A 20728-nucleotide genomic window follows, 5' to 3' on the forward strand; every position below is an offset into this window, starting at 1 on the left:
ACATACACACATATATATAATTTGTGTGTGTAGATATGTATATAGATATGTAGATATGAAGATATGTATGTGTATATATATATATGTATATTATATATATGTACTGTATGTATGTGTGTATGTGTGTGTGTATATATATATGACAGCAGCAATCCAAGCTGTGAGAAAACAGTAAAAGGAGGCGTGTCAGGCGTGTGGTACATTTTCTGATGCAGCTACGAAAACAACTTTGTGACGCTGCCACCAAATACACAAAACAATTACTTTGACAATCATGTTGCATTATTTTTTAAATGTTTCCTTTTCTTTTCATAACTTCTTTAACACATGACATCGCTCTGGCTTGGTATTTTGCTATATATATATATCACAGCGACACTCATAACAGTGACAAAACAATTACATTGACAATCATGTTACGTTATTTTCAAAATGTTTCCTTTTCTTTCTCTTTCCTTCTTTAACACACTACTTCTCCACTGCCAAGCGCGGGTATTTTGCTATATATATATAGATAGATAGATAGATAGATAGATAGATAGATAGATAGATAGATAGATAGATAGATAGATAGATAGATAGATAGATAGATAGATAGATAGATAGATAGATAGATAGATATGAGAACAACACTCATATCAATGACAAAACAATTACATTAACAATCATGTTACGTTATTTTTAAAATTTTTCCTTTTCTTTTTCGTACCTTCTTTAAAACACTACTTCTCCGCTGCGAAGCGCGGGTATTCTGCTAGTGTATATATATATATGTATATATATATATATATCTATATATATATCTATACATATATATATCTATATATATATATATCTATATATATATCTATATATCTCCTTTGGGGTGCGAGCAGTTGTGGCTGGGGGTGCCAGAATCCATTGAGGAAGAAAAATTAAAAACATTATTTGTATAAAATCTTAATTTATCTATCCATTCCTAAATAATAAAATGGGTAGGCTATTTATTATCAGTGCAATACGCTGCTTGTTAAAACAGATGACTCCTGCTCTTACGTGCACTTAGTGCTGCGTGGGTATTATGAACTATCGTATCTGTTCAAGTTCTATTTAAATTTTAAATATAAGTAATTTTTATTTGGTCGACAGAAATATGTTTAGTAGGAATGTAAGTTAAATTTATTCATCATTGCATAATTTTTTCTTCACCATAGAAATTTAAAGACTAAATTCAACTTCCATTCCTACCAAAGATATTTCTGGCGACTAAATAGAACCTACTTAAATCCAAATTCGAGCTATTGAGCTGTCGCCTGCCTGCCTGAATAAGTCACCCTCGCTTCGCTCTTACTTTTTTACCGTTCATTTAATCATGGCTAGTCGGGGAAAAATTATAACATGGAAAGAGGATTACACTGAGTATGGATTTACCAAAACAATTATTGATGGCGAATAAAGTATCCATTATTCATGAAGCTTCAATTGGTGATCTGTTTTTCTGCGTTAACCTCATATTTTTTCATACTTCTTCTCAAACCAACTGGGTGCGAGGGTAAAATGAATCAGGAAGAGCTGATATATATATATATATATATATATTGAATAGCAAAATACCCGCGCTTTGCAGCGGAGAAGTATTGTGTTAAAGAAGTAATGAAAAAGAAAAGGAAACATTTTAATAATAACGTAACATTATTGAAAACATAATTGTTTTGTCATTGTCATGAGTGTTGCTGGCATACATATATAGATATCTATATATATATATATAGCAAAATACCCGCTCTTAGCAGAGAAGTAGCGTGTTAAAGAAGTAATGAAAAGAAAAGGAAACATTTTTAAAATAAATGATTGTCAAAGTAATTGTTTTGTCACTGTTGTGAGTGATGAGTGTTGCTGTCATATATATATATATATATATATATATATATATATATACACACACACACACACACATATAAACATATATATATACATATCCATACATATATAAATATACACATACACACATACATACATACACACACATATATAAACATATATATACATATACATACATATCTACATATATACATATATACACACATATATACATATATATATATATATATATATACTAGCAAAATACCCGCGCTTCGCAGCGGTGAAGTACTGCTTTAAAATTTTTATTAAGAAGAAAATTAAACCGGCCCTCCAGTTGTAATATGACCAAGCTGTGCGCTGAGCTTACTCTTGAGCATGCAACGTACAGTTGGCCATGTGAACAGTAATCTTGTTTCAAATCTCAAATCTGGTGTCATAATCGGTTTGAGTTTCATGGTTTGTTTCAATTACGACAGTATTTGTAGGACTTGTGTTGAAGAGACATTCGGCATCTGTCAAGCGTTGTAAGTATGCAACCTGTTTCATCAATAACTTTACATCCAGCTTTTGAGAGTTTAAACATTCATAAACATCAAAGTGTCCACTACTGAAATCGTCACCTGTCAATCTAAGATGTTTAAGAGGCATTGGCGGTTGTCAAAAGGTGCAAAATATTTGGCCATTTCGGTACACTTGAACGCGACAACCGAACAATTCACTGGCAGCCATCAACTCACATGCAGATGGATAGGTGAAGGGCTTAAGCATTTCACTCTTCTAGTGCTCCTGTGTAGAATAATTATCTCCTGTACCGTCATCAGTCCACACCTTCAACCTGTCCCAGTCATTCAATACATAAGACACAATGTTCCTCAAGAGTGAGCCTGATATGGCCGTGCAATATGTAACAAAGAGAATGGAGAAGGTAGATACCATCTCCGAGCATGGAAACCACTCGGTAAGTGATAGTTCTTTGATCGATGGTGATCACCTCGACAGACATGTTAATGGGTGTACAGTTGGAATGATAAAGGAAATGGGTACCTGAACAATGTAAAGTAAGTCTAAAATACCTACACAATAACTATAATCGTAATAAATGAACAATAAAACAGCGGAGAAGCCGTGGATTAAATAAAAAGGCTGTAGTTATCAGCAGGGAGACATGAATCCCGTGGCGAAACAATGAAGGGAATGTAGAGACTGGAGCAACGGACAGCCTTATATAGTCAGGCAGCCAACAACGTGGGAGGCGTTGGGACGGGGACCCAACGCCTCCTCACACGGTGACTGAGGTGCAGGCTATGGCCGTATACAGTGGTGTGAAAAACTATTTGCCCCCTTCCTGATTTCTTATTCTTTTGCATGTTTGTCACTCAAAATGTTTCTGATCATCAAACACATTTAACCATTAGTCAAATATAACACAAGTAAACACAAAATGCAGTTTTTAAATGATGGTTTTTATTATTTAGGGAGAAAAAAATCCAAACCTACATGGCCCTGTGTAAAAAAAAGTAAGTGCCCCCTTGTTAAAAAATAACCTAACTGTGGTGTATCACACCTGGATTCAATTTCCATAGCCACCCCCAGGCCTGATTACTGCCACACCTGTTTCAATCAAGAAATCACTTAAATAGGAGCTGCCTGACACAGAGAAGTAGACCAAAAGCACCTCAAAAGCTAGACATCATGCCAAGATCCAAAGAAATTCAGGAACAAATGAGAACAGAAGTAATTGAGATCTATCAGTCTGGTAAAGGTTATAAAGCCATTTCTAAAGCTTTGGGACTCCAGCTAACCACAGTGAGAGCCATTATCCACAAATGGCAAAAACATGGAACAGTGGTGAACCTTCCCAGGAGTGGCCGGCCGACCAAAATTACCCCAAGAGCACAGAGACAACTCATCCGAGAGGTCACAAAAGACCCCAGGACAACGTCTAAAGAACTGCAGGCCTCACTTGCCTCAGTTAAGGTCAGTGTTCACGACTCCACCATAAGAAAGAGACTGGGCAAAAACGGCCTGCATGGCAGATTTCCAAGACGCAAACCACTGTTAAGCAAAAGAACATTAGAGCTCGTCTCAATTTTGCTAAGAAACATCTCAATGATTGCCAAGACTTTTGGGAAAATACCTTGTGGACTGATGAGACAAAAGTTGAACTTTTGGAAGGCAAATGTCCCGTTACATCTGGCATAAAAGGAACACAGCATTTCAGAAAAGAACATCATACCAACAGTAAAATATTGTGGTGGTAGTGTGATGGTCTGGGGTTGTTTTGCTGCTTCAGGACCTGGAAGGCTTGCTGTGATAGATGGAACCATGAATTCTACTGTCTACCAAAAAATCCTACAGGAGAATGTCCGGCCATCTGTTCATCAACTCAAGCTGAAGCGATCTTGGGTGCTGCAACAGGACAATGACCCAAAACACACCAGCAAATCCACCTCTGAATGGCTGAAGAAAAACAAAATGAAGACTTTGGAGTGGCCTAGTCAAAGTGCTGACCTGAATCCAATTGAGATGCTATGGCATGACCTTAAAAAGGCGGTTCATGCTAGAAAACCCTCAAATAAAGCTGAATTACAACAATTCTGCAAAGATGAGTGGGCCAAAATTCCTCCAGAGCGCTGTAAAAGACTCATTGCAAGTTATCGCAAACGCTTGATTGCAGTTATTGCTGCTAAGGGTGTCCCAACCAGTTATTAGGTTCAGGGGGCAATTACTTTTTCACACAGGGCCATGTAGGTTTGGATTTTTTTCTCCTTAAATAATAAAAACCATCATTTAAAAACTGCATTTTGTGTTTACTTGTGTTATATTTGACTAATGGTTAAATGTGTTTGATGATCAGAAACATTTTGTGTGACAAACATGCAAAAGAATAAGAAATCAGAAAGGGTGCAAATAGTTTTTCACACCACTGTATATGTACGTAGGTAGGATTCAGTTAGCGTTGGGAACCCGCGTACAAAAGTTCTTGAAAATGGGCCCATAAGTAACAAAGACCATTGAAAAGTTCAATATGGCGGCCGACAGTGGCATCATACCACCGAAATAAGTACCAAATTTCAGCCTTCTACCTACACAGGAAGTTTGAGAATTAGTGACGTTGGAAAGTTCAATATGGCGGCTGACAGTGGCGTCATACCACCGAAATAAGTACGTACATTGGTTTCGGTTAGCGCAGAAAAGCCGCCTACCAAATTTCGTGAAGATGTGGCCATGAATAAGAAAGTTCAACATGGTGGACGATGTTGACCGTTACCCGTAGAATTTCAAAATGAAACCTGCTTAACTTTTGTAAGTATGCTGTAAGGAATGAGCCTCCCAAATTTCAGCCTTCTACCTACACGGGAAGTTGGAAAATTAGTGACGTTGGAAAGTTCAATATGGCGGCCGACAGTGGCGTCATACCATCGAAATAAGTACGTACATCGGTTTCGGTTAGCGCAGGGAAGCCACCTACCAAATTTCATGAAGATGGGGCCATAAATAAGAAAGTTCAACATGGCGGACTTGTCGACCGTTATCGACCGTTATGACCGTTACATGTAGAATTTCAAAATGAAACCTGCTTAACTTTTGTAAGTAAGCTGTAAGGAATAAGCCTGCCAAATTTCAGCCTTCAACCTACACGGGAAGTTGGAGAATTAGTGATGAGTCAGTGAGTCAGTGAGTCAGTGAGTGAGTGAATGAGTGAGTCAGTGAGGGCTTTGCCTTTTATTGGTATAGATTTTGGAATTGAGATTAGCTTGAGGACTAGAACCTTACAATAGGTCTTTTCAGCATATTACACAAAATTTTAAATAGGAGGAATGACCATAAGCAGAACAGTAGTAGACAATATTCTTTCGAACTACCAACTGAAACTTTGACATGCATCTACCCAGCTACAGAATAAAAATATTTTTGACAGAGACCCTTCTTTAAAATTGTGAGTCCAGATGGACTGAGTCCAACAACAATATATTGCATCAATTTGCAGCACTGCATTATAAAAAAGACAGATGTGTTGGATGACCTACATTTACCAGAGATACAAAGAAAAGGCAACATTTCCTTTTTTCTGGCAAATTTCACTGTCTGTCCAGAAGGCATCAGTTACAAAACATTATACTCTGTAAGAAAGCTGGCAACTGCATACAAGTTTAAATGTACTGTAACTATTCCTACTGTTGGAAATTAATAACTGGCTAGATGGATGGATGGATTGATTGATGGATGGATGGATGGACCTGTGTTTGATTTGTGGCAAGGAGTGATGTTCCACGAGCAGGCAACATACTCATGATCATCTCCTTTAGCTTTATAAAGTAAAAGAAGAACTATGACCATATTTATCAAGCATCTCAGAATTACTCCTAGGAACTGCACTAAAAGTCTGGCTAAGATAAGAATTTCCCTTACCCCGGATTAAAACATGAGTAATGTCCCACACCCAGTGAGAAATAAGAGTTCACGTTTGAAAATAAATGATGACACAATTTTACAGCACCTCAACCTACAAAGCACTCATGAAGGCATTTGTAGTTTCCCTGGAAGTCATGATGGCAGTTTATATTTTTCAGATACTAATGTTAAGGCTTCACCACAAGGTTAATAATAATAATCAAAGCAATATGATTACATTCAAATAAAATGTTTGTCCCTTTCATGAAGTATTCTAGAGCAGATGTTTCAAACTCAATCTTTATTAATGCCAAAAACATAACTTTATTTACCCAACGTAAGCGAGAATGTTTCAAACTTCTGACACATTTTCTTTACAAACAAGACACAGGTTTAACACAATATTATACTTTTCTTCAAGTCTGTCTTGAAAATGTCTTCTTTCTTTATCAGCTTTTCTTATTTTGGACATTGCAGTGGGTTAGAAAAGATACCATTGTCTATGAAACCCAAATCAGTTATGTCAGGTCCGGTGCCGGCTCTATTGTTTAACAAATGATGCCAAAGAAAACTAGCAGTTTACTACAGATAAATTAGGTAAATTAACATAAATCTGACTTTTGACAAAGTGTGAAAATGTAACAATAACATAATCAGAAGGTTAATTGATTGATCTTAGTTTCAATTTACAAACAAAATATCAACTTTAAAAAGTAAACATGTTTAATTAAAAAGGATGCACGTGACTATTTTGTACCAGGGAAAACGGCAACAGATGAAATGTAATGATGAAGATAGATAGTCCAGAGATCCGCATGTTGAATGGGAATGTAAAGATAGTCCTACCGGTAGTTCCTGAAATGGTGAAGCCAGATGGACGGGTTCAGGAGCACTCCTTTCCTCCCAGGATGTCCATAAATCCCCAGACAGTCCTCCAGTAACAGGCAGATGGCAGACAATCCAGGATAAATGAATAAACGGAAGGTAGATGGACAGGAACTTAAAACACAAAATACTATTTTTCCTTTTGGTCACTGGCCTCTTTTTAAGAGCCGCACTGACCTCGTTTGACCCCAACTACCCCTGCACCCTCAGCAGAAGACCAATCAGAGCCACTGCAGGGACTGCTGGGAGTTGCAGTTTCAAAATCTAGCAGCACTGCTACAAATCTATGTACTGTATCTATGCAAAATAAGCATCAAAATGAAACAAGGGTGGAAGAGAATGTAAAAGACACACTTGGTAAAAAGAACACAGAAGTATAATAAAAAGAAAACTATGAACTTGCTCCTGGAGAAAATAAAGAAAGAAGGATTTTCAGCTAAAGAGTGCCTCTGTGAAGCCTAGTACATTGCACCTTGGGATTTGGAAGATCACAATGTAAAGGTGCCCTGGTCAGCACATAATGTCAAGAGAGAGTGGCACTCCAGACAAAGGCATTTCTAAAGCAAAGCACATCTATTTAAGCCAGCATTATTCAGTCCATCACAATCAATGGCATCTGATCCCACTAAAAATTATACTGTACTGTAAATACGCTGGTGATAGAGAACACAGACTACATTCGGAGTTGGTCAGAAACAGATTCCGATCCCTTTTAACATGAGTGGAAATGCAACTGCATTTTATATCCTCATATAACAATCAAGTAAAGGAAAAGACAAAATTATAGTGTTGGGTGGCAGCAACAGTCAGGTAAGCAGATGATGGACTGGTAGCCAGTATTGACTAAGTGTTTTTAAAAAGTGAATGCAGTGTGTGTCAAATCATGCTAGTATTTCCTTCATGAAACTGTCACATCTTGTGCATTGTGATGTTCATAAATGTGACGACCTCTAAAGAGGCATTTGAATGCCAACTATAAATGTCAATTACCGATAGAATCTTCAAATGAAACGCATGTAAGAGGCAGTCACTGAGAAAACTAATGATCATTATGGGTTGTATCTAACACGTTTTGAATACTGACAGCATATTACAAGGGTGCAAGGGCCAGATCCGACTACTGTAGTGAGACAGAAAGCCTGATATTCAATGAATAAGAGTTAAGCCCTATATCGGACATGTTTATTTAACAATAAATGATTCACAGCCGTTAAAGGATTACCTTTTGCTATTATCACAACAGAAAACACCTGGTAAAGTAACAGTTACCAAAATTAGCCATGGTTATTTGTGAAGTTGTATTCACCCTTCCAGTGTTTCCAGTCACTTTCCAGAGGTGCATAATATGTGTGTCTGTCACCATGATTCTCTCATTTTCTTCTGGGAGGCTCTATTTATCCAGTGCCCTGGAAGACTCCGCCTGCCTTACTGAGGAGAACCAGTGCTCATATTTATCAAACATTTCAGAGTTACTGCTAAGACTGCACTAAAAATCAGTAGGATATGAATTTGTACTACCCCAGAATAGGACATGAGGGTTAGTTATGAAGCATCAAAACAAATAGAAGGAAGCCATGCTAGAGAATGAATGACGTCATGATTTACAGCAGCCCAAGCAACAAACTGGCATTCTGACACTAAGATAATAATAATAATAATAATAATAATAATAATAATAATAATAATAATAATAATAATAATAAAAAGATTTTACTACAAGAAAGAAAACATAACAAGATAGGAAATATTGTGCTAAACCAGGGGTTCTCAACATCGGTCCTGGGGACCCCCTGTGGCTGCAGGTTTTTGTTCCAACCAGATTCCTAATCAGTGACAACACCTTATAGCACTGATCTTTTATTCGACATTCAGAAAAGCATAGCAGCATGATTTTTACATTTCTAAGACATTTATAAATATTTCTGCTTTTGCTCTAGATTTAAATGCTTAACTCTCTTTTGTTGATTTCATTTTACTTTGCCCTTTCTCTGTGCAGTTTTTCCCCCTTCATTGTATCTTAATAATGACAACTTAAAACGAGCAGATCAGACACCCAGGCAAACAACACTGAATAATCAAAGGCTGCAGCTACTTTAGAGTCAGACCCACTAATTAGTAAATAATGGATTAATTAAACAATTAGAACACCTAGAAAAGTAGAATGAAAATCAAGATTAAAATACTGTTTAAAAGAAAAAAAATACATTATTCCTATATGTACATTATATATATATATTCCTTGGTACATTAATTTTTTTTTTTTTAGCAAACTTAATTTTCTAATTAATATATTGTTCCTTAAACATAGAACTGGGGAAATATCAGTTCACTTAATTAGCCCAGGAGTTCAATTAAAAACAGAAGCTGGTTGGAACAAAAGCCTGCAGCGACAGGGGGTCCTCAGGACCGACGTTGAGAACCCCTGTGCTAAACAGTACATCATTTTTGCCTCTTTGCATAAACATAATACAGTACTGGAACGCCTGTGTGGACACTAGAGGGCACTGTTACTCCTCAAACCCAGCCAAAGCACAAGACCTTTTTATTTAATTTAATAAGCTTTTTATTATTAAGGAAACTCTTTCCAAAGCATTTCCCACCATAATGTAAGCAATACAACACACACAATTATTTTTTCTCTGTCTTCTCTCCTCCGCTCCTCCCACAAGCTTCAACTGTTTTCAACTGACCGCTTATGAGGTCGGTCTAGTCCTTTTATATTGTCCAACACAGAAGTGCTTCTGCTCTTCCGCCCACATGATCTGTGGACAACCGAGAGTTAAACAAAATTACCATCAGCCTGCACTCTGTTACACATACTAGTAGGTATCTGTCTTCTGCAACCTTCATCAGTCCTGTTAGCAAGCCCACGACTCGCACCGCTCCTTCTCCTCCTGCCCTGACCCCGACAACTGGACTGTGTTTTTATCATGCCCAGTGGCTGTCTTTCATCTATGCCCAGTTTGGATAGAAAGCAAAGAAATGACATCCACCTTGTAAATTCAGTCACCGGGCCCTGTAGTCCAATTGCTCTTCATAACAGATGCCCAGTCCAGCGACCATTTTTTGTGTGATACTGGTGCACAAGTGAGCATACTACATGCATTGTCTATTGATATGGCTTCAGGTAGAGAAAGGCCCATTCTGAACACTGATAATGGCACTAAAATCCCCTCCTACAGTATGTAACGTAGCACGCCACCTTATCTTTCAGTGGATGGCATTTTGGTTGGACTTTTGTCTTGGCCAAGGTGGCCAGGCTACTACTAGGTGCAGACTTCCTGTGTGCAAATGGGTTATTGGTTGATGTTAAGAACCATGGCCTCGTGGATGCAATGAACGTTGCCCTTTTCCCCGTACACTCATCAATGACACAACCTCTACCCTGTACAACATGATGGCTTCATCTTGTGAGTTTGCCCACCTACTCAATGATTTCCCCTAGTTCTACAAACCCACTTTTTCCAGAAACCAAGCATTTCTACTTCCAGTCCACCAGTACACATTTATGCTCACTGGCTTGCCCCTGACAAGCTACCTATTACAAAGTCTAGTTTGCCGACCTGGAATAGCTGGGAATTGTGCACCAATTAAACAGCCCATTCCCTTGCATCACGAAAACATTGCCGGGCACTACAGGTTCATGAAATGCAGAGCTCAGCATACCTGTGTGATATTTTCATGTCACTCACCCATCCAGCCCTGCTTATCTTAAGAGTTATATTTTGACTGCTACAATATGAATAAAAAATCTATGTGTTGATACTGCGATATCATTTATGATTCACAAATGCATGCTCATTCACACTGAGGAAATGACCTTTATGTGCTGTGGAAGACCAGCCCTGGCACAGACAGACTGACACCAATGTCCCAGCCGCCCGCCACAGTGCATACTGTCAATCATACCAACAACCCCAGGAAAACCAGCATTTTTGGAAGAATGAAGCTTGCTTTAACATTACCAATTGTGGAGTCATGTGAAAATGTATAAATCTGCATATTACCAAACATCTTGTAACAATGTTGAAAGTTTGGTGCTTTATTAAGAAATGGTTGGATATGACATACGCAAATCATTGCTATTGCAAAGCTGCATTTTCCCTTTTGTCAAAAAAAAATATTACCAACACTTTCATTTCATCTGATAACATGTGGCTTTGCTCCATAACCTATAAAATTTATTATGAATATCACATAGCTTTACACGTTCGTTGTTGTCCAGCATTTCCAAAATATTCAAGTTTTCCCAGAATGTGTGTGCTGGTCTCTGTCCGAATGTCACCTACTTGCAAGTTAGGACGGCTCATGAGCTCTCCTAAATCCTAGTGAAGTTAGGAGTAGTTTCCTAAATTAGGGAAATTGATAAAATGGATTTACTCCTACTCCTAAGAGTTGGACCAAATTTGCATCACTTTGTGATTTTTGAGCCAGTTTGGACCATTTCCCCACTCTGAGACACTTGATAAATATGGACACAATAGGTAAGGTATATCCCCGTGACCCTATTCGGATTCAGCGGGTTAGAAAATGGATGGATGGATAGGTAAGGTATATATTTCTTCTCAGAATATTCACCAGGTTTATTTTCTAGCATATTTGGAAAAACTGTTATAATAAGGAAGGTTCCGTTTGTATTCAGCTAGATTACTTACTTTGACCTATCTCCAGTGCAAACATTGAACGAAATAAAAGGCCTATAAGATAGATATTTCAGGAGCACATTTCCAGGACATAAAGCAGTATAAAAAATATTGCTAGAATTAGGTACAACCATTCATGGTATATACAAATCTGAAAAAAGATACTGGACCCCATCCCCAGCCGATTAATCTCAAATTGGAGCTGTGATAATTCCACCTTCCCATCTGTCACCTAGAGGGTGAAGCAATGTGATGAGGGGTGTTTGGGATAAGGACACACAGAGGGTAATGGAACAGGAGAAAAGAAGCTGAAGAAGAAGATGAATAGCAATAGGGTAACTAGGAAGCAAGTAAAAGGTTAAAAAGTACAAAGCCAGGACATACGAGTTTGCTGTAGTCAATGGCTAACAGAGCAAACTTCAGTAAAAGTGTTGAATTTAAGTGAATTGTTTTTTTCAGCAAGTACAGACTTTGTGGGAGCTAGAACAATCAAGTGGAAACAGCTGAAGAAAATATGTTCTTGGTAAGGGAGACATAAGACCCTATGTAGTATGACAACTTCTTCAAAGGAGAGGAAAAGCTACCCATATAATAGCCCTGCCTTATTAAGTACATGCTGGTGAGGAACCAGGCAGCAATGAACAAACAAAAGTCCTGGGTGGGGTACCATCCCACTACAGTAATTCAAGTGATCATATTACAGTTTTTCTCGATTGGTTTGGCTCATTTCTTGAAACAGAAATTACATTCTTAAAACTATAAGATCATTTGGCCAAACAGTCTTACAGTTCTGCGCAACATTACAGCTCACTAGCAAAAGGTCATATCTTTCCCAAAACTGTTCATACATGCTTCAAAATAGATTCCTTTCCCATATAAAGAGTCAGTACCATCAAAATGTCAAAGATCTTTCTCAATTGCGTTGGCTCATTTGCATTCACGTTTTTCCAAAATAACCTGGATGGTTTAGCACAACACCATGGATCACCTGCAAAAGCTCGTATCTCTCCCAAAATAGTTTACCCATGTGTCAAAACTAAATTCCTTTCCCATTTAAATAGTTAGTGCCCCCAAAATGCATCGTCCCTTTGGCATCGTGTAAGCACTGCAAGTCAAAATGCCTAGATGTTTTGTCACTATGGCAGAGGTCTAGCCAACAGAATACAATTATGTATAAAACTGAAAAAAAAAGGATTTTACAGTAAGAGCAGCCTCCAAAGTTTGACATCAGACACACTGCACTCCTACTTCCAAGGAAATTGTAATCATTTTTATTGACACACATAAAGTAACTTCCATACATTAGAGTACATAAAATGTATACAGTATTCTGTACATGTACGAAATATAAACACAAACAAAAAACAAGAAAAATTATATCTAGCCTACAGTAGGGCTTACAGTAAATAAAGTTTCACAACTAAGGTAACTTTCACTGGTTGTTGTCGTCACCGTCCCTCTCCTGGCCACCATCCTCATCCTCCTGGCCATCCACGCTGCTCTCTGTTTGGCCATAGATTCTCATCCACATCGCAGCGGATATTTTCCCTTGCGATGCAGCGAGGAAGAAACGGCGCGAATGTCTCAACCATCCCCTACACTGATCCCCTGTAATGTCCTCACATGCAGCATCCATTGCATGGAGCAGGGATCTCTGGTCTTGAGCCTGATGTTCATAGACTTTCCACCTCCAAGCGGAAAAAAATTCCTCAATGGGATTAAGGAAAGGAGAGTATGGTGGTAGTAGCTCCATGAGCATCCTTGGATGGGTGGTGAACCAGGCCCTGATGAGCGCCCACGGTGGAAATTTACATTGTCCCACACGATCACATAGTGTGGTAGGTGAGGCCCTTCGAGACCTCTCTCATTTTCTGGGACCAGATGTGTATAAAGACGGTCCAAGCAAATGAGGAGCTTTGAGTGTTATATGGGCCTAAACTGGGGATGTGTGTGGCCACACCATTCTCAGATATGGCAGCACACATTGTTAAATTGCCCCCTCGCTGGCCTGGGACATCCACCGTGGCCCGCTGACCAATGATGTTACGGCCACGTCTGCGGCCCTTGGCCAGGTTGAAACCAGCCTCATCGACAAATACAAGGATGTGAGATGTTTCATTCCCTTCCAATGCCATTATTCTCTACAATAGAGTAAAAAAAATCAAATCAGTCATATAGAGGAGTCATACACAACAGAAATAGAAAATTACATGGGATTGTTCTATGTTCTCCTCCACAAGTTCAATATAGCCTGCTACTGGCCACTACTCCAGTGGTTCCAAACCTGGGGTACAGGCCTATGCAGAGGCACTGCAGGGAGTATTTGACACAAAGAGGGAGAAACACTGTTGCAGTTTTAGGCAAAATGCTGTAGTCAGATAAAGCTGGATTCTAAAGGTAAAGAGGATACTGAAAACCAAACAAATTGGGAACCACTGCTTACTGTAATGTTACTATAATAGACAACCAATAACTGACTTACATGCACATACTGGTACCGCAGCTCTTTCACTCTGTCAGAATTCCTCTCAAATGGTACCCTGTAAATCTGCTTCATGGTCATCTGATGCTTCTTCAATACCCGGTCTATTGTGGAGATGCTGATAGAGTTGACATTTTGGAATATGGCATTGTCTTGAAGGATTGCATCACGGATCTGTCTCAAAGTGAGAGCATTATTTGCAATCACCATGTTACAGATCTCTTGTTCTTGTTGTTCATTGAGAAGTTTTCTTCTGCCACCCATGTGAGGTTGTCGTCCAATCCTAGACGTAGAAGTCAAAGGACAACACTGTATGACAATTCGTAATGTATGCCGTATTTGTTACAGAATGAGTTACTGTACTGTAACATCATATTGCAACATCACATTGAGGTAATATATTACAGTACTGTAGGCCTACACACACACACGGAATGAAGAGTTTATACATGTCTTGCTTTACAGTATGCACAGTACTGTATACTGTAATGACTCCATCATTGACTGAGTACATACCTGTTTTCCCTGCGAAAGGTTTGGATGATGGAGGAGACAGTAGAGCGAGGCACATTAGGCTGCACTCGGCCCAGCCTCTGCCATTGTCAGGCGATGGTTAACCACATGGTCTACAATTGTGGCCCGAATCTCATCCGGGACAGCATGGTGTCTTCGTGCTCCTCGGCCTCTTCCCCCTATTCCACCACCACGCATCCTCACTCCTCCGCCTCTTCTTCTTCTTCCTCTTCCTCCTCCTCCTCCTCCTCCTCCTCTTCTTCTTCCTCGAGCAGGAGGTTGCCCTTCTTGATTTACTTGGTGAGGTACCTCCATGTTCAAATGGTACTGGCCCTAGCCAAGCTCTATATATACACGTTTGGCAGCATTCACAACAATAGACAGCACCTGTCAGGTAACTAAACAAACTGTTTGGTTGGTCATCTGAGATGTGGGAAACTCCTCCTTCGTTGGTCAAGTTCTAATTTCACCTGATTGTCAATTACTGTCATGAATTTATCAAATGTTCCAAGAAATTCATATATGGTGTTCATGGTATTATGTTCTTGACTAATTTTGACAATTGAACAGACTATTGTGCATATGATGACTTACACGATGAAATCATGCTGACATGTTTTGGAGAGAACAACCATTAGACTGAGAATCAACTAATCAGTTTAGATCAGCAAGATCTATTTATTTGGAAAATGTGCTAAATGTGGGCTTATTGTGCTAACTGCAGGCTACTTGTACTTAACCATTTGCAAAGATGCACTGAGACACTTGAGACATGTACTAAGGCATTTGCAATTTGATGAAATCAATGAGAAATGCCATTCTGTTGTGAACATTTGCAAGGTGGTTTGGAGATCTGTCCATGTTATTTTGAGAATGTCATCTCGGTTTCAAGAAATGAGCCAAACCAATCGAGAAAAACTGTAATAAAAAAGAGGTAGTTACAGAAGAGTCAATTCTAGCCTTCAGATCAGTTAAATGGTGAAATTCATACTGTGATCTCTAAATGAGGTATGTATGGTTAGTAGAAGCAGACACATCATCAAAAGATTGTACTGCATCCCCAGTAAAAAACTGGAATACTATAACTCGTCTTGGGTTGGCAACTGACCCAGGTCAGCTATTTTTTCCAAAGGATAGTGACAACCATAAAATGTACCCACCTGGCATCCCCAGAGATTTTTAAGCCAGGGAAATAAAGTAAGAGGACAAAAAATTTACTAAAGGCTGAAGGTCTAGAAGTCAAAGGAGGAAGATCAAAGAAGTAAATTTATTGAAACATTGGTAGGAGGAGTGAATGGGGTTTCAGAAGCATTAGTTTTAAATGGAAACCCGGAAGCAATAAAGAATGGTTGAAAACAAAAGAAGTTTCAAATTTGACAAATGGACTAGTAAGACAGAAAGAAGACAATATGGGGGAATGCTGAAATTGGCAATTGAGGAAAAGAAGAATCTTAAAATAAAGGCAGAAGATGACAAGGAGGTCTATAAAAAGCAAAGCTAAGTTGGGAGGATTCAAAACCAAATAAATGGGTTTACTGTAAGTGTGATGAAGAATGAAGAAGAATAGAGAAATGTATTCAGGATTACAAAGCAGATTGTATAAGACAGGCAGGATGGAGCAAATATGAATTGCTTAAAAATGCTAGAAGGAACATTGTGATTAGCATTAATTTGCTTAAGAATATCTGAATGAAGTACATGGTGAAGTTGCTGGGTGAGGAGAAAGAATAAGAAAATTATATTGCTAGGAGAAAACAGAAGGTGGGAGCTATTCATTTTTCAAGCAGAGGCTGCAAAAGTGATGACAAATATGAAGATAGGTGAAGCAGCACGCACAACTTGAGTGTTGTTGGAAATGTTCAAATTAGAAGAAAAGAAGTTCCTGGAGGTGAATGGTTGACAGACCTCTACAACATGACTGTAGGTAAACAGAGGATTCCTAAAGATTGAAAAAAAAAGTGTTTATTCCAGTTTGGTTTCATACCTATGAAAGGGAACAATATATATAATAATAATAATAATAATAATACATCTTATTTATATAGAAATTTAACCCAACCACAGGGGTGCACAAAACAGTGTGTTTCTTTGTGCAGGTCCCAAGCCCAGATAAATGGGAAGGATTACGTCAAGAAGGGCATCCAGTGTAAAATTGTGCCAATTTTGCAGTCAAAAATACAAATTTCTATACTGGAATGGTTGAGCCCCGGTTTAACAACGACTGCCACCAGTACTGTTAGCCAACAGGGTGCTGGCGGAAATTGGGCTACTGTTGGCCAAAGAAGGAGAAGAAGGGGGAGGAGACGTGTCCGGAGGCAGGAGGGGAGGAGGAAGGTAAAGAGAGTGGAACTGAGGGTAGGAACTTTGAATGTGGGCAGTATGACTGGTAAGGGGAGATAGTTAGCAGATATGATGAACAGTAGGAAGGCTGACATATTGTGCGTGCAAGAAGACTAAATGGAAGGGGAGTAAGGTCAGGTGGATCATAGGAGGATTCAAAGTGTTCTATCATGGTGTGGATGGGAGGAGAAATGTGGTAGGAGTTATTCTGAAGGAACAGTATGTCATGAGTATTTTGGAGGTGAAAAGAGTGGCTGACAGAGTAATGATTATGAAGCTGGAAATTGGAGGTGTGATGATGAATGCTGTTAGTGCATATGCCCTGCAAGTTGGGTGTGCAATGGATGAGAAAGAAGGTTTTTGGAGTGAGTTGGATGAAGTGATGAACAGTGTACCCAAGGGACAGAAAGTGGTGATTGGAGTGGATTTCAATTGACATGCTGGTGAAGGGAACAGAGGAGACGAGGAGGTGATGGGTAGGTATAGTGTAAAGTAGAGGAATGAAGAAGGTCAGATGATAGTGGCATTTTGCCAAAAGGATGAACATAACTGTGGTGAATACGTATTTTAAGAAGATGGAGGAATATAGGGTTGCGTACAAGAGTGAAAGAAGATGCACACAGGTAGATTACATCTTAAGCAGAAGAGTCAATCTGAAGGAGATTGAAGACTGCAAAGTGGTAGCAGGAGAAAGTGTAGTTAAGCAGCATAGGATGGTGGCCTGTAAGATGAAGTTGGAGATCAAGAAGAGAAAGAGAGTGAGGGCAGAGCCAAGGATCAAACGGTGGAAGTTGAAAAAGGAAGACTGCAAGGTTGAGTTTAGGGAGGAGGTGAGACAGGCACTGGGAGGCAGTGAAGAATTACAAGACAGTTGGGCAACTACAGCAGATGTGGTAAGAGTGACAGCAAGAAGGTTGCTTGGCATGATATCTGGACAGAGGAAGGAGGAAAAGGAAACCTGGTGGTGGATTCAAGAAGTACAGGAGAATATACAGAGGAAGAGGATGGTGAGGCAGAAGTGGAATAGTCAGAGAGATGCAGAAAGTAGACAAGAGTACAAGGAGATAAGGCACAAGGTGAAGAGAAAGGTGGCGAAGGCTAAAGAAAAGGCGTAGGATGAGTTGTTTGAAAGGTTGGACACTAAAGAGGGAGAAAAGGACCTGTAACGATTGGCTAGACAGAGGGACCAAGCTGGGAAAAATGTGCAGCAGGTTAGGGTGATAAAAGATAAAGATGGAAACGTACTCACAAGCGAGGAGAGTGTGTTGAGCCAATGGAAATAGTACTTTAAGAGGCTGATGAATGAAGTGAATGAGAGAGAGAAAAGGTTGGATGATGTGGAGATAGTGAATCAAGAAGTGCAACAGATTAGCAAGGAGGAAGTAAGGACAGCTACGAAGAGGATGAAAAATGAAAAGGCCGTTGGTCCAGATGACATACCTGTGGAAGCATGGAGTTTTTAACCAGATTGTTTAATGGAATCTTGGAAAGTGAGAGAATGCCTGAGGAGTGCAGAAGAAGTGTACCGGTGCCAACATTTAAGAATAAGGGGGAGGTGCCGAGCTGTAGTAACTACAGGAGGATTAAATTGATGAGCCACAGCATGATGTTATGGGAAAGAGTAGTGGAAGCTAGGTTAAGAAGGGAGGTGATGATTAGTCAGCAGCAGTATGGTTTCATGCCAAGAAAGAGCACCACAGATGCAATGTTTGCTCTGAGGATGTTGGAGAAGTATAGAGAAGGCCAGACGGAGTTACATTGTGTCTTTGTGGACCTGGAGAAAGCAAATGACAGGGTGCCTTGAGAGGAGTGGTGGTATTGTATGAGGAAGTTGGGAGGGGCAGAGAAGTATGTAAGAGTTGTACAGGATATGACAGAATAGAGCTGCCAGGTAAGAGGAAAAGAGGAAGGCTTAAGAGTAGGTTTATAGATGGGTGAGAGAGTACATGCAGGTGCTGGGTGTAACACTGCAAGATGCATAGGACAGAAAGATATGGAAAAAGATGATCCACTGTCGCAACCCCTAATGGGAGCAGCCAAAAGAAGAAGAAGATTCAACCCTGTAAGACACAGGGAGCCAATGGAGATGAAGCAGGATGGGTATTATGTGCTCTCTGTTGCTGATCCATGTTAGGACTCTTGCAGCAGAGTTTTGAATCAACTGGACCTGTGAAATAAGATTAGAAGCGGCACCTGCCAATAAGGAGTTACAATAATCGATGAGGGATATGAAAAAAGTATGGGCAAGTTTCTCAGTATTAGCAAAGGAGAGAAATGAGCAAACACAGGATATGTTACGGAGGTGAAAGTTCTTAATCGGGTTTATGTGGGTGAATAAGAAAGGGAGGAATCAAAATGACATCAAGATTCCTTGCATCAGAAGAAGGTGTCAGAGAAGGAGCCTGTTTTCTTAAGTTGTGCTTTTGTGACAATGTGCAGGAGTTCAGTTTTGTTGCAATTTAATTTTAAAGAGTTCTGCTCCATCCATGTTTGAATTTCACTGGGGCAAGTTGTGAGCTGAGAAAGCTCTGATGAAGTTTCACTTTTAACATTGAAATAGAGTTGAGTATTATCTGCATAACATGATAACCCAGTCCATAGCTATGAATTATATGACCAAGGAGAAAGATATAGATACAGAAGAGGAAAGGGCCGAGGGCAGAGCCCTGGGGAACCCCTTGTGTGATCGGCACTGAGCAGGATCTGGTGTTGTCAAGACTAACAAACTCTTGCCTGTCAGTCAGATAGGACTTAAACCATTGGAGGGGAGCACCAGAGATACCCATCATGCTCTCCATTCTAGACAGTAGAATGTCATGTCGACAGTGTCAGTGACACTGTCAAAAGCTACCTACACTAACAGAATTAATATGCTGGTTTGTCCAGAGTCTGCTGTCATAAGCCAATCTTTGGTTACCCAAAGAAGAGCAATTTTACAGCTGTGCTGAGCCCTGAAACAAGACTGAAAGGGTTCCATCATATTATTAGAAGTTAAGTAATTGGTGAGTTGGGAGACTAAAACAGACTAAAGAACTTATGACAGAAAAAGTAAGTGAGAAATAGGCTGAAAATTGTTAAGACTGTCAGCATCAAGACCAGACTTTTTAATATTGGGGTTACAGAAGGGATTTTAAAAGTGGTTGGAACAAACCTAGTGTCAAAGAATGTATTTATTATTGTCACAACAGTCGGGATTAAGGCATGAAGGCAGAATTTAGGAAGTGTGATGGGGATTGGGTCCAGTACACAGATAGTGGGCCTTATCCTACAATGCAGGTCATCAAATGCAGATGTGACAGATGAAAATTTAGGCAGCTGGATAGAGTGGGAAGACAGAGAAAGATATAAATGGATGATAGATTTATGTTAGTCTATTATTTATTTATTTAGATCTTTAATTTTATTGCAGAAGAAGAGGAAGAATTTTTTACAGACTTTGGTTGAAGAGTTAATTGGGTCGGATACAAGCTGAAGTAGTTTATTAACTACAGAAAACAAAACCCTTGGGTTACTATGGCCACTTTCTTTTATTCTGCTATAACATATGTTCTTGGCTCCAGTTTGTGCTTGCCTGTAAGCCCTTTGAGGTTCAGAGAAAGCCTGGACATGCACAGTGAGGCCAGTCTTA

This window comes from Polypterus senegalus, chromosome 13, assembly GCF_016835505.1.
Source record: "Polypterus senegalus isolate Bchr_013 chromosome 13, ASM1683550v1, whole genome shotgun sequence".
NCBI classification, from domain to species: Eukaryota; Metazoa; Chordata; class Cladistia; order Polypteriformes; family Polypteridae; genus Polypterus; species Polypterus senegalus.